General features: G+C 38.5%; 1 protein-coding gene across 5 annotated transcripts in view; it reads right to left on the bottom strand.

Moving 5' to 3' along the window:
- LOC139689887 (eukaryotic translation initiation factor 4E transporter-like) overlaps positions 1-12,055 on the bottom strand; it is a 125,681-nt gene that overhangs the window by 9,695 nt on the left and 103,931 nt on the right. The gene's annotated exons all lie outside the window — the stretch shown is intronic.

Raw genomic sequence — 12,055 nt, 5'->3', positions numbered from 1 at the left:
CGAAATACAACTCACAATCAGCCCCGTTGCCACAATATACTAACCATAATTAAATGAGTAAGATAACATAATAAAACGAGTTACAATACCAAAAAAAATATAACACAACGAGTGAGGTAACATAATAAAACAAGTTACAAAACATGAAACATTTATTATGCCTAGGAATTAGAGATGAAACTAGAGAAGGTAGAACAGTTTACGTATCTCGGTAGTGTTTTGGATCAACACGGTCAAAGTAGTACGGACGTAAGGAGAAGAATTGCGCTAGGCAAAGAGGCTTTCACAAGGAGGAGGGAGTTGATGACAGGGACTTTGAGTAAGGATGTTAAGAAAAGACTCGTAAAAACTTTGATATGGAGCATAGCTATGTACGGTGTGGAAACGTGGTCATTGAAGCAGGAGGATAGACGTAGACTGGAGGCTTTTGAAATGTGGGTGTGGAGAAGAATGGAGAAGGTGAAATGGACAGGGAAGAAAACAAATGAGGAAGTACTTGGTATGGTGGGCGAAGAGAGGGGTTTGTTGGGAGAAATCCAATGGAGGCAGGAAAAGTGGATGAAGGGGGTATTGACCGGCAGTGGGATGTTGAAGACTGTGATAGAGGGTAGAATGTTGGGCAAAAGAGGAAAGAGAAGGAACAGGATAGGGATGTTGGACGGGATGAAGGGAGGAAGAAAGTACTCAGAGATGAAGAGGGACCTGATATAGAGTAGGATGATGGATTTTGTGTTTTGTTAGGAGCAATAAAATATTTGTTTGGTAGTTGCGTCCATCCAAAAACCTACCTTAACCGGTAGATTACCTTAAAAAAAAAATAAACGTATATATACAGATGTGCGGCATCTATACACGTTCAAGATAACTATGAAGCCCTAGGCGCGCGGTATCTATAGAAATACATATATATGCGTGTAAATATTATATATGCATGTAAAAATTATACATATTGTGTGTAAAAATGTCTTCATCCATGCACTAATAGACATTCAAGATAATTATGAAACCCTGGGTGCATGGTAGCTATACAAATTCATTGTAACTGCCAAGTTCTGGGTGCGCGTTATATACAAGGTGTGCGCTATCGATGGGAAAATACAGTAAATTACCTTTCACTCCGTGAGTATGTGACTCACAAGAGTCATGGGGTAACACAAACCAGGGTGGGTAACACAAAACAGACAAACCGTTTGAGATAGCTTTCCATCCTTAAATGTAAAACTTGATATTTTTTTGTTAAATTCCAATCTCTTACCACGCAGTGCCCTCAAATAGTACATCTTCAAGGTGATTTCTTTAATGTGTACTCGTCCAATCCAAACTGAGTATAACAGAGGGTATATCTAAATCATTCACAATTTGTCATTTACTCATTCCTTGTCGATGCCACAACGTTACTCATATTACTGAAGTGCAAACTGAATTCGCTATCAATTATGTTAGCTAGTACTTTTCATACCCATGAATTCAAAAATGATACAATGAAAGGGTGTTTTCAGTCAAAAGAAGTGTCTATTAATTACAATTTAATACTTTGAAGAAATAGGTCAACTCAATCATCCTTCATGTAAGTGCCGCCAATCATATAATTCATCATTTCTTTCCCAATAGCTGAGTTGTTTCACCTTATAGCTCATGATTCATTCTGATATTTCATAGCCCATCTTCTATTGAACAGCACTATATATAAGGCTTATTACTGATGGGTCGGCTACACTTTTTTGATTCCGAGCTTTAGTTTTTGGTTTTGAATGTTCTGACAAAGGGAAAGGTCTTGCACTATTGACAGATGCAATATTGTGTAAAAAAGCTCCATGACCTGCAAAAAAATCTTCCCCTTTTAAGAAGTTATAAAAATGGTTGATAATAAGTTTCAGCAGAGTTTTGCATTATTTTTAATTTTTTTTTTAATTTCAAAACTAAAAGATGATTGTGCTAAATGTACACAGACTTAAAAATACACATGTACTGTGAGATAATTTTTCATGATCTCTATTGTAAAAATGATTCAATTATTGAGTTTCCCACATTGTCATCATACTATTTTCATGAAAGGCAAGAAAAGAGATTAAATGTTCCAAAGACATTTTTAGATGCATAGTATATTGCTTGGAGATACTATGTACAAAGAATCATTTTTGGGAAAGAATACCGTCATGTCATTTTGTTCTACACTGATAAACTGTGCAATCTGTGCAAATTGTGGATTCCACCATATTTCATTTTTGAATGTAGAGACATAGTCCAAAAGCTAATGAGTTGTACACTGTTATGGACTTAAATCTTCATCGATTACAGTATGCTTAAAGATTTTTCTGCAGCATACATCATAATAGGCTACTAATATAGCTATGGCATGAAGAGCATAGGTTTGTCTTTAAATATTTATGCATTTAATGAAACAACTATCAAATATTTTGACTAACCTTAAAAAATTGTGGACCACATTTCTGCATAAGAGGTTAAATTTTCTGATATTTTGAAACATAGGTACAGTAGAGTCTTGATTCCAGGATGAAAGGGAAATAATCTCAGATATTGAAAATACTGGTAAATTCACTCTTCTCACAAAAAAATATAGCATTAAACACGGCATTTGAGTGATATTTTTTTGCAGTCAGTAGATTGTCTTCCGTCATCATTCAAAACAAGGCACTACTTTCCAACATAATGCAGTAGTTACCCAGCTTCTGAATGTTCTACCTGGTGGATTTTCAGAGATATGAATATTTATCAAACATCAAGCACAATAAATTGCCGAAGGGCATAACCTCAGATACCTTATACGGCAGGAAATACCATAGCTACATGGAACAGAAGTTTATCAAAATAGGACTGGGAAATTTTTCCAATTCAAACCAGTTCTCAAATCCAACTATGCATTTACGCAAGGCAACCACAGTAAATACCTTCATTTTGAAATGAAGGCATTATATGAAAATAAACAGCTCATAATATTATGTATAACTGCATGAATAAGCGCTGCTAGCTTTTGTAACTGGTTTTCCAGCTCAAAATTACTGTCATGCAATCTAGGAATGTTTTTTCTGAGTGAAGTAAACAATATGTAATATATTAATTATTACCTATATCACACACAGGATAGACAAACTATAAGTATATGCATCATTTTTCATTTGGTGCCATATTAATAATAATATTAGTTCCTAATTACTTTCTGCAATTTATTAGAAGTGGACATGGTACTCAAATGGGTAGAGAACTGTGAAACTGCAGGGTCTGGGTTCTATTCCTGGTGATGCCCTATGTCATCATCAAGAGTCACCTTACCAGTGATTTTTCAGCGACTTGTTCATCCAGGGAAACCAAAGGCTCCACAGAGAAAGGAACCCCCATACCCTCATTCGTGGATTTCACACAATTTCCAGCTTATTACTGTATGATTTATAGTCTTGCCTGCCAAACCATCCTTCAAGTTGATTATTGTGGTTTATGAGATGTTTTTAAGCCAAAACAAAGTGAAAAGGTATGAATCTTTCTCAAACAGAGGATAAATGCTTTAGTTAAATATATTTATACATGATAATTATGCGCAATTGGATTTCGTAAATAGTTTTCCAGGCCCTGCCTTCTTCAATTCCAAATCATTACATAGTTTGGCAAAGTAATGAGCTTTTCAGGGGCATCATGGTTATAAGAGTGTCTAATTTATGTATTTAAGGCAACATGGTATGATATTACATTGAGATCTTGGTCACACTGAATCATATATAACAATCTTATATTATGTTTTAGTAAGTGAAAAAAATATTAGGTGGAATACCAATGTCCTTCATCTACGTTCAGGTTAGGTTAGACTCAGGTTCCACTTCTAGTCTCAAGAACCAGTAGACCAGTAACTGAAGAACGGAACTCATCCATTACTAATATTTAGCGTTCCTGCTTTCTAAGCAGTTTGTCACCTTTTTCTACTAGTGATCATGTTTATACTTAAAATATGACTACTGGATGCACAACTTCTTTTATAAAGATTAATTGACCCCTCTGTTTACAATTCTTGAGGTTAACACTTTTAATATTATGTTGCAGCTTTTTCCATATGCTACTCTTACCTCCATCCCACCTTATGCCTTTCCTGATGTAGATTATTTGCCTTTTTCAAACTCTTATATGCCTAGCCTTTCTTACAAAACCTTATTGTTTCTTTAATAACTTCTTGTCCACACACATTTTGTCTTCTTCAGAGATTTTTAAATGCCAAATTTCTCTTCGGTCCAAATTGAGTATTTCAGGCGTGATGTGGTGGGATTCGAATACAATAAAGAAAAGATGATGAAATACATCAGGTGAAGATGATGTAATACCTCGAAACCGGGTCGTGCTATTTAACTTATCTAGTCGAAATTTGTCAATATTTTTCTTTATTTTATTCTCCACTGTCCTTTCTAAATTAACGTGTTCCTAATTAGGCATGTTGGATGGAATGACGGTAGGTAGAAGGAGGGCAACACCGAGGAAGATTTTAATGTAGTGCCAGGCATCAGGGAGTCTTGCTAGACGAGCTAAGAATTAGGGCTATGCCCAGACTGTATCCATCCAAAATCTACCTTCAATGGTAGACTACCAAAAGTAAAAATAATGAATTCTAATTTTAATTTTTTATAGTTTAATTTTTACACATTGCACGCAACAATAAGCATGTCATATGCATATTGCAGGCACTGACAAATTCAATTATGTTCTAATGGTTCCACTCAAATTTCTGAAAATGCATCTAATTAATTTTTCCAGAATCAAATTAAAATATTGAGTTCACTTACATAACACCTATAAGATGTTTTCATAAATAACAATTCAATGGAAAGCTAAACAAAATCAATTCTATCAATGGGAATAACTGAAAGGATAAAGACACTAAAGTTAATAGAGAGGACAATGTGAAAGTTTCACAATGCCCTTCGATTAGGACAGACTTAAAATGTAACTTTGAGTGAAAATACCATGTTTTCAGTAATTACTTCAAGCTGAACTTCTAGCCCATGGCAAATATTCCTGCTTTTTTCAGAGGTACAAACAAAATTGGGGAAGAAGAGATATTATATTTACCCATTTATGAATTTGAATTTATTTGCTAGTCATCACTTTTCTCTATAAATGTTCTTGTTACCATTGCCAAGAAAATCACCAATAAACTTTTAATTTTGTTGTCAGGATATGAGTTCAATCAGATTTTTTAGCTAGTTAAAACTTAGAAACCTATTTTGAAGGGATATTTCTGTTGTTCCTTTGGCTATTATTAAAATTGTCCAGAGGTAAAACATTTTTTTCTGTTTTTTGGAGCTTTTGAACATTTTGGACTGTATCACATGTGCAGAAAATATTCAGTATTTTTTACTGCCGGCTTATAGTAGATATTTTAACAAGAAATTTTATCCAGTTACATAAAATGTAATGTGTTTAGCTTAATTTTTCATGAAAATGAAATAATCTAATGATTAATTTAATGAAAACGAATTAATTTCTTATGAAAGAATAAAATCACATAACTTCAATCCCTCTTCATTAGAAATTATACCCACTGTATCAGAGAAATAACCTCGTGGTTAGAAATAACACCTGTAATGCATCACATTCAGTGTAATCTCCAGTTACAATTACAGGATGTTGCATATTTTTTTGGCATCGCTTATTTATACCTACAGTTAAATTCTATGCCATTGTATGGTCCTGTTATCCACAAGCATAAAATAAACCCCAATATTAATCAGAATATTGCACCATGAAACCTTTTGCTTAATAGCCACTTCCCTGAAAATTTATTGAGATAGGACAAAGTTCATCATGGCAGGAATCAGTTGACAAATCAGTAATTGAAAGCTCTTGAGGCTTCATCACAAATATAGAACCAAAGTCATAACTTGATGGCTACTGTCTTTCAGTTATTTTCTTTAAGCTTCAACATATTTGCTGCAAGACTTTAAATATTCACACAGCTTGACAATAGCATGAATTTTTATTGAATGTAAATCATTGTATTCAACATGAATTTAAGACTGGAAAGAAAAAATCAATTGTAATTACTGGCAGTCAAAAGCAGGTTAAGAAGTCAGAAGGCTGGCCTCCAGAGGCAGATGAGGAAGAATTGGAGGTTATAGTAGTCCACCAAATATAATGAAGAGCTTTAGAATAGAATAGAATTCTCTTCAATAGCAGTTGCCTCAAAAACGGAGTGTTCCCAGCGTACGTCCAGGTTCGTGCCACTTCGTCGTCCACAACGGCCATCAGAGCGATACGCAAGGCGAAAATCCAGTGGTTAAGGGAGGAACTGAAACTGTGGTATGCAAGAAGGGATTCCTTTGCACATTATTTGTTCTGTCTGCACCTAGAACTTTGCTCTAAGTTACATTTTGCGGAATGGATTACATTTGTGGATGGTGTAAAAGAACTAGTGAGTAAAATCTCTTCTCGCAAATATGTAACCCAGGGGAAAAAACTGAGTAACCTTATTAATAGTCCACCTCAAAATTACCAGTGCACTACTAAAGAAAACAGTCCCCGCACAGTATCGAAATTTGTTCCAGCCGCAAGAGTTGTCAACCTTAGTCACCATACGTTCACGGAGGAGGAGAGTAATATCTTAAAGAAAGGTTTGAAGTTTGCTCCCTCTAAGAAAGTTTCCGAAGCCGACATTAAAAATCTAGCCGCAGATTGCGAGGTTGCCCTTCGGAACCAATCTCTGGCTACCAAACACCAAGTTGCTGAAATCATCATGTCCTCATTGAAGGAAGCAGTGCCAACAACGACCCGCTCTTCCAGCCTTCAGCAACGTACGTCCACCCTCCGACGCCTGAGGAAGACTATTGGCAAGGAAGACCTCATCATCCAGAAAGCTGACAAGGGATCTAGTGTCGTAGTGTTGGATAAACGAGTGAATGTGGAAAAGTGCCTTGAGTTCATCAACAACAATCCTATTACTCCGTTATCCAAAGACCCAACCGCGAGTTTCCAAAGTGAAGTGAAACGTGCAGTGTCCAAGTGTCAGTTTTTAAATGCTAGGGAAAAATTTAGTTTAATCCAAATGAACCCCTCCGCCCCCAGGTTGTACGGACTCCCCAAATTACATAAACAAGCCAAACCTATTCGGCCTGTCATCTCAGCTGTGTCCGCCCATTCACACCTTCTGGCACGAAAATTAAACGTAATGCTCCGAGATCTCACAGGTTTTAAACCTAAATACGGAGTTAAAAACTCAATAGAGCTAGCCCGAAAATTGAAAGATATTAATGTCCCGGAAAAAGCGAGACTAGTCTCCTTTGACATTAGCAATTTATTCACTTGTGTACCAATATCGGAAACTTTGCTTAGGGTGGAAGAACTACTCAAGGATTCCACCATTGCCCAAAATATCTCAGACGAATTGGTCCCCCTCATCAAAATGACAGTTAACCAGAATTATTTTAGTTTCAACCACACTCTTTACAGCCAAACGGATGGGTTAGCTATGGGTTCCCCACTGTCCCCCTTCCTAGCCGAAGTCTTCCTCAATTCTGTGGAAGAACATCTTTTTAATGCTGACAATCAGCATAACAAAAACGTGGGCTATTGGTTTCGTTACGTGGACGATATACTATGCCTATGGACCGGAACCAACAGAGTTAGACTCCTTCCTTAATTTCCTAAACACACTTTATCGGAATATCTCCTTCTCCATGGAAAAAGACGTCAACGGCACCATCAACTTCCTCGACTGGACAATCACAATTAGGGATAATAGACACGAATTTGCAATTTATAGGAAACCCACATATACAGACCATATAATTTCTAATGATTCCGCACACCACTTTTCTCACAAACACGCAGCCCTCCACTCCATGATCCACCGCCTCCTACACATCCCCCTTTCCCCCAAAAACTTCAACATTGAACTCGTGAATATCACTAATATAGCTACCAACAATGGTTTCAACCCCAAACTAGTTGACACATTACTACGGAAAAAACAAAAAGCAATGGCCATAAAAAGCATTTTCGTATCACAGCCCGCAGTATCTAAAGATTTTAAGTGGTGCTCAATCCCGTTTCTGGGAGACATTTCATATAGGATTTCCAACTGCCTACCCACCTCACTCAAAGCAGCCTTCTACCCACCCATAACCCTCTCCAAACTTCTAGCCAATGGAAAAGACACCCAGGATAGCCTTCTCAAATCAGGCATTTATAAACTGAAATGCGAGGATTGCAACAGCGTTTATGTCGGTCAGACCGGCAGGAATATCAAGTTACGAGTCAAGGAGCGCGCTAGGCGTCACAAAAATCAGAATAACAACTCTCTCTTTGCCAAGCATTTACTAGAATTCGACCGCAGCAGTGACTTTGTCCCAGAGATATTACACACACTTCAAAAGGATTAAAAATGGACGCTCTCGAGCAATTAGAGATTAGAAGGCACTTGGTGAACCCCAACACGACACTTTGTAATGAGCAATTATTCCCATACCCCTCCCCACTCCTCTCCGAGAAATTAGCCTGGAAATGGTCAAAACAATCCATCAACGCACCTGTGAGCCCCCACCCCTCTCAAATCCTTCCAACCCTCCCCGCCCCCACTCTGTCCTGAGGGTATATATGCTTGCTCTGTCTGTTTTGCAAATTTGTACCTGATGATGCCGCAAGTCGGTGAAACGCGTTGTACCGTATAATAAAATCTGTGGAAAAGTACGAGTCTTTCTTGCTTTTTAGTAATGGATAATGAATGGTGCTCATGTCTGGTTTCCAAATTAGCTTCCAAGTCCTTCACTCAAACACAAGTCCTACAGACAAGCAGATCAGGGGCTCAGTTTTCAAATAGATGGCAAATCTTTGGGGACGAACTGGATTCACTTTTATCGAAAGTGTCATTTCATTGGATAATCCATTTCAAAATTAACTGAATTTAAGGGGATGGGAAAGGGGTGGTGGCTTATGTACTGGCTTCCCACCCTGGGGGCCTGGGTTTGAATCCTGGAACGAGCATTATATATTTCAGTGGTACCTCCACCCCCCTCTGGGTACTACGTAGAGAGCACTTCAAGTGAAGTAAACAGTCCAGCAGATGTGGCCATAAACTGTGGAACCCTCGACACCTTTAATTACGAGTATGCTAATGTGGAATCTAGTTTTCTCTCCGCCCTTCCTCCATTCCCTCAATATCCTACCTCCGCCAAATGACCCGCCCATCCCTCATGGGAAATATGACCTTAGCTATCAGTTGCCTCTTCTCATTCACTACCAAAATTACTTATTAGGAACCACTTAAATGATGCCATTATAATGGTGCCTGAAGTAAAATGTGCTCATCCCTAGAGCTAGAGGTGGATGTTCCAACAATTCATCTTCACATCCCTCGATTTAACCATTTCCAAAGTAGCTCTGTGGGCAGGTGCTTTGGACAGCTAAAGATTAGTATATCATACACAGCCATCTAGTCCAGGAATATTAAACAAAATAAATTCCTTAAAGGGTTATGAGAGAACTAAAGCATAGCATGAGTATATATGAGGTCTGTTCAAATAGCATAGCGAATTTTGAATTTCCACGGGTTACCTATATTTTATTTTCAATTTTTTGTGGCGTTGTGTTGGCACTTATGTCTCTCGCTTATGCCAAAAAGTTTGGCCATTTTGAACGTTCAGTTAATTTTTGGCAGCTATTTTGCTGGGATGAGTTTTGGCTTATCTTTGAACTTTGTCTGCTTGAAACAATGGATCAAAGAATCTGTATCAAATTTTGTGTGAAAAATGAAATCAAATGCACAGACGCATTCCGAATGTTGACTGTGGCATATGGAGAGGCTACCTTGGACTGAACCAACGTTTATCAGTGGTACAAAATGTTCTCAAGAGGGCCGAGAGGATGAGAACAACAAAGAGTGTGCCGGAAGCTCGAGCACGTCAACAAGAGACGAAAACATTGATGAAGTGAAGAAAATAGTATTGGCCAATCGTCAAATCACCGGAATAGAAGTTACGGAGGACCTAAACATATCGATTGGCTCGTGCCATTCCATTTATCGATGATTTGGGCATGACACCCGTGGCCGTGAAATTCATACCAAAAATTCTCAATTTCAACCAAAACCAGCAACGCATTTACATTGCTAATGACTGTCCTCGACGACCCTAATTTGCTCCAGAGGATCATCACTGGCGAAGAATTATGGCTTTATGGTTATGACATGGAAACCAAAGCTCAACCATCCCAAAGCTGCAGTAAGCTGCAGTATGAGCTAAGACCAAAAAAAGCACACCAAGTTCAGTTGAATTCAAAAGTTTTGCTTACAGATTTCTTTGACTGCAGGGGCATGGTGCCACATGAGTTCTTGCCACAGGGTAGAACGGTAAATAAGGAATATTTGTCTGAAAGTTATGCGCAATTTGCTCTTAGCAATCCGCCACAAACGCCAAGATTTGTGGAAGAACAAAAATTGGCTTCTGCTGCATGACAACGCCCCTGCTCACACATCGTTATTTGTGTGCCAATTTCTGGCCAAAAACAACACACCAATGATGCCGCAGCCACCGTATTCCCCAGATCTGGCCCCCAGTGTATTTTTCCCGTTCCCGAAACTGAAGAGGTCCATGAAAGGACGACGCTACGCCACGATTGGCGAGATAAAGACTGCATCGATGGAGGAACTGAACAAGATCACAAAAAATGATTTTTGAAGTGCTTAGAGTATTGGAATAAACATTGGCACAAGTGTATAATATCTAATGGAGATTACTTTGAAGGGGGCAAAATAGATATTCATGAATAAATATATAATTTTAGAAAAACCACAAAATTCGCAATACTTTTTGAACAGACCTCATAGTTACTGCAGAGTCCCTGGTCAAATTTTCCATTTTTGTATTAAAAATATTCTCTCACTAATCTATCCGCCCCAACATACAGGGGCTTCCACCTCCGAAGAACATTTTCACCTCCCTCTTATGAAAGCATGGGCTCAATAAAATAGAAAAACTATGGACAATAAGGCAGCTATCCTACATAACTTCATTGCAGATTATGATAAATTCTATGATGCATCATGATATGCATGTATGCCTATGCATGTTTCTTTGGCATAAAATTTGCTAAAGCTTTTTGACATAAACATTGACTCCCCAGTACAAATTAAATTTCATAAAATCAGTCCTCACAAAATTTCAGATTTTTCTTGAACTAATTAATAATTTGAACTGGCGAATGAGTGAACATTAAATTATTGGGAAACACGGGGTCCGTACAATAAGTATTGACTGGTTTGCTGTAGCCTCAACGGAGAGGTGGATGGGGGTCTGACTGTTCGGCTTGGTAGAGGGGTCCCCCACCACTCAAGCACACTTTAGTTCAGTTGCCTCTGGGCATGCATTGAGACAGGTGGATTTTTGTGATGTGTGATTGTTTGCGGGGTTGTCGCGCCAGCATGGAGTGCACCGTCAAGCAACGCTACGATGTGAAGTTTTGCGTTAAACTCAGGAAATCCATGTTGGAGACCCTTGAACTCATTAAGCAGACTTATGGGCATGATGCCTTAAGCCGCACAAGAGTTTTTGAGTGGCACAAAATGCTTAAGGAAGGCTGGGAACTCGTCGAAGACGAGCACCATGTGAGACACCCGACGACCACTCGAACCGATGCTCAGACAGCCAAAGTGAAAAGGTTTTGGACTCTGACAGACGTTTAACCATCACCCTTATCAGTGAGGAGACCGGCCTTACAGTCGGAACCGTCCACACCATTGTAACAGAGGATCTTGCGATGAGGAAAGTGTGTGCGAAGCCGGTGGCGAAAGTCTTGAGCGAGGAACAAAAACTGTCGCCGGTGGAAATTTTGCAATAAATTTTGGACTTTGTCCAGGAAGATGAAGATCTTCCTGGACAACGTTATTACCTCAAAGGATAGCTCTAAAGGAGCTCAATGGATATCGGTTCAGCTCCATCGATGCGGTTCAAGTGGCGACGACAAAGGCTCTCAACAATATTCCAGAAACCAACTTCCAGCAGGCTTTTGACGAGTGGAAGATGTGCCGAAATGCAGGTGTATCAATGCAGGAGGAATGTATTATGAA

Source organism: Hetaerina americana, unplaced genomic scaffold (genome assembly GCF_022747635.1).
Source record: "Hetaerina americana unplaced genomic scaffold, ioHetAmer1.1.p SCAF_29, whole genome shotgun sequence".
Lineage (NCBI taxonomy): Eukaryota > Metazoa > Arthropoda > Insecta > Odonata > Calopterygidae > Hetaerina > Hetaerina americana.
Note: the sequence above shows the minus strand (reverse complement) of the source record. Positions and strands in the feature narration are given on the sequence as shown.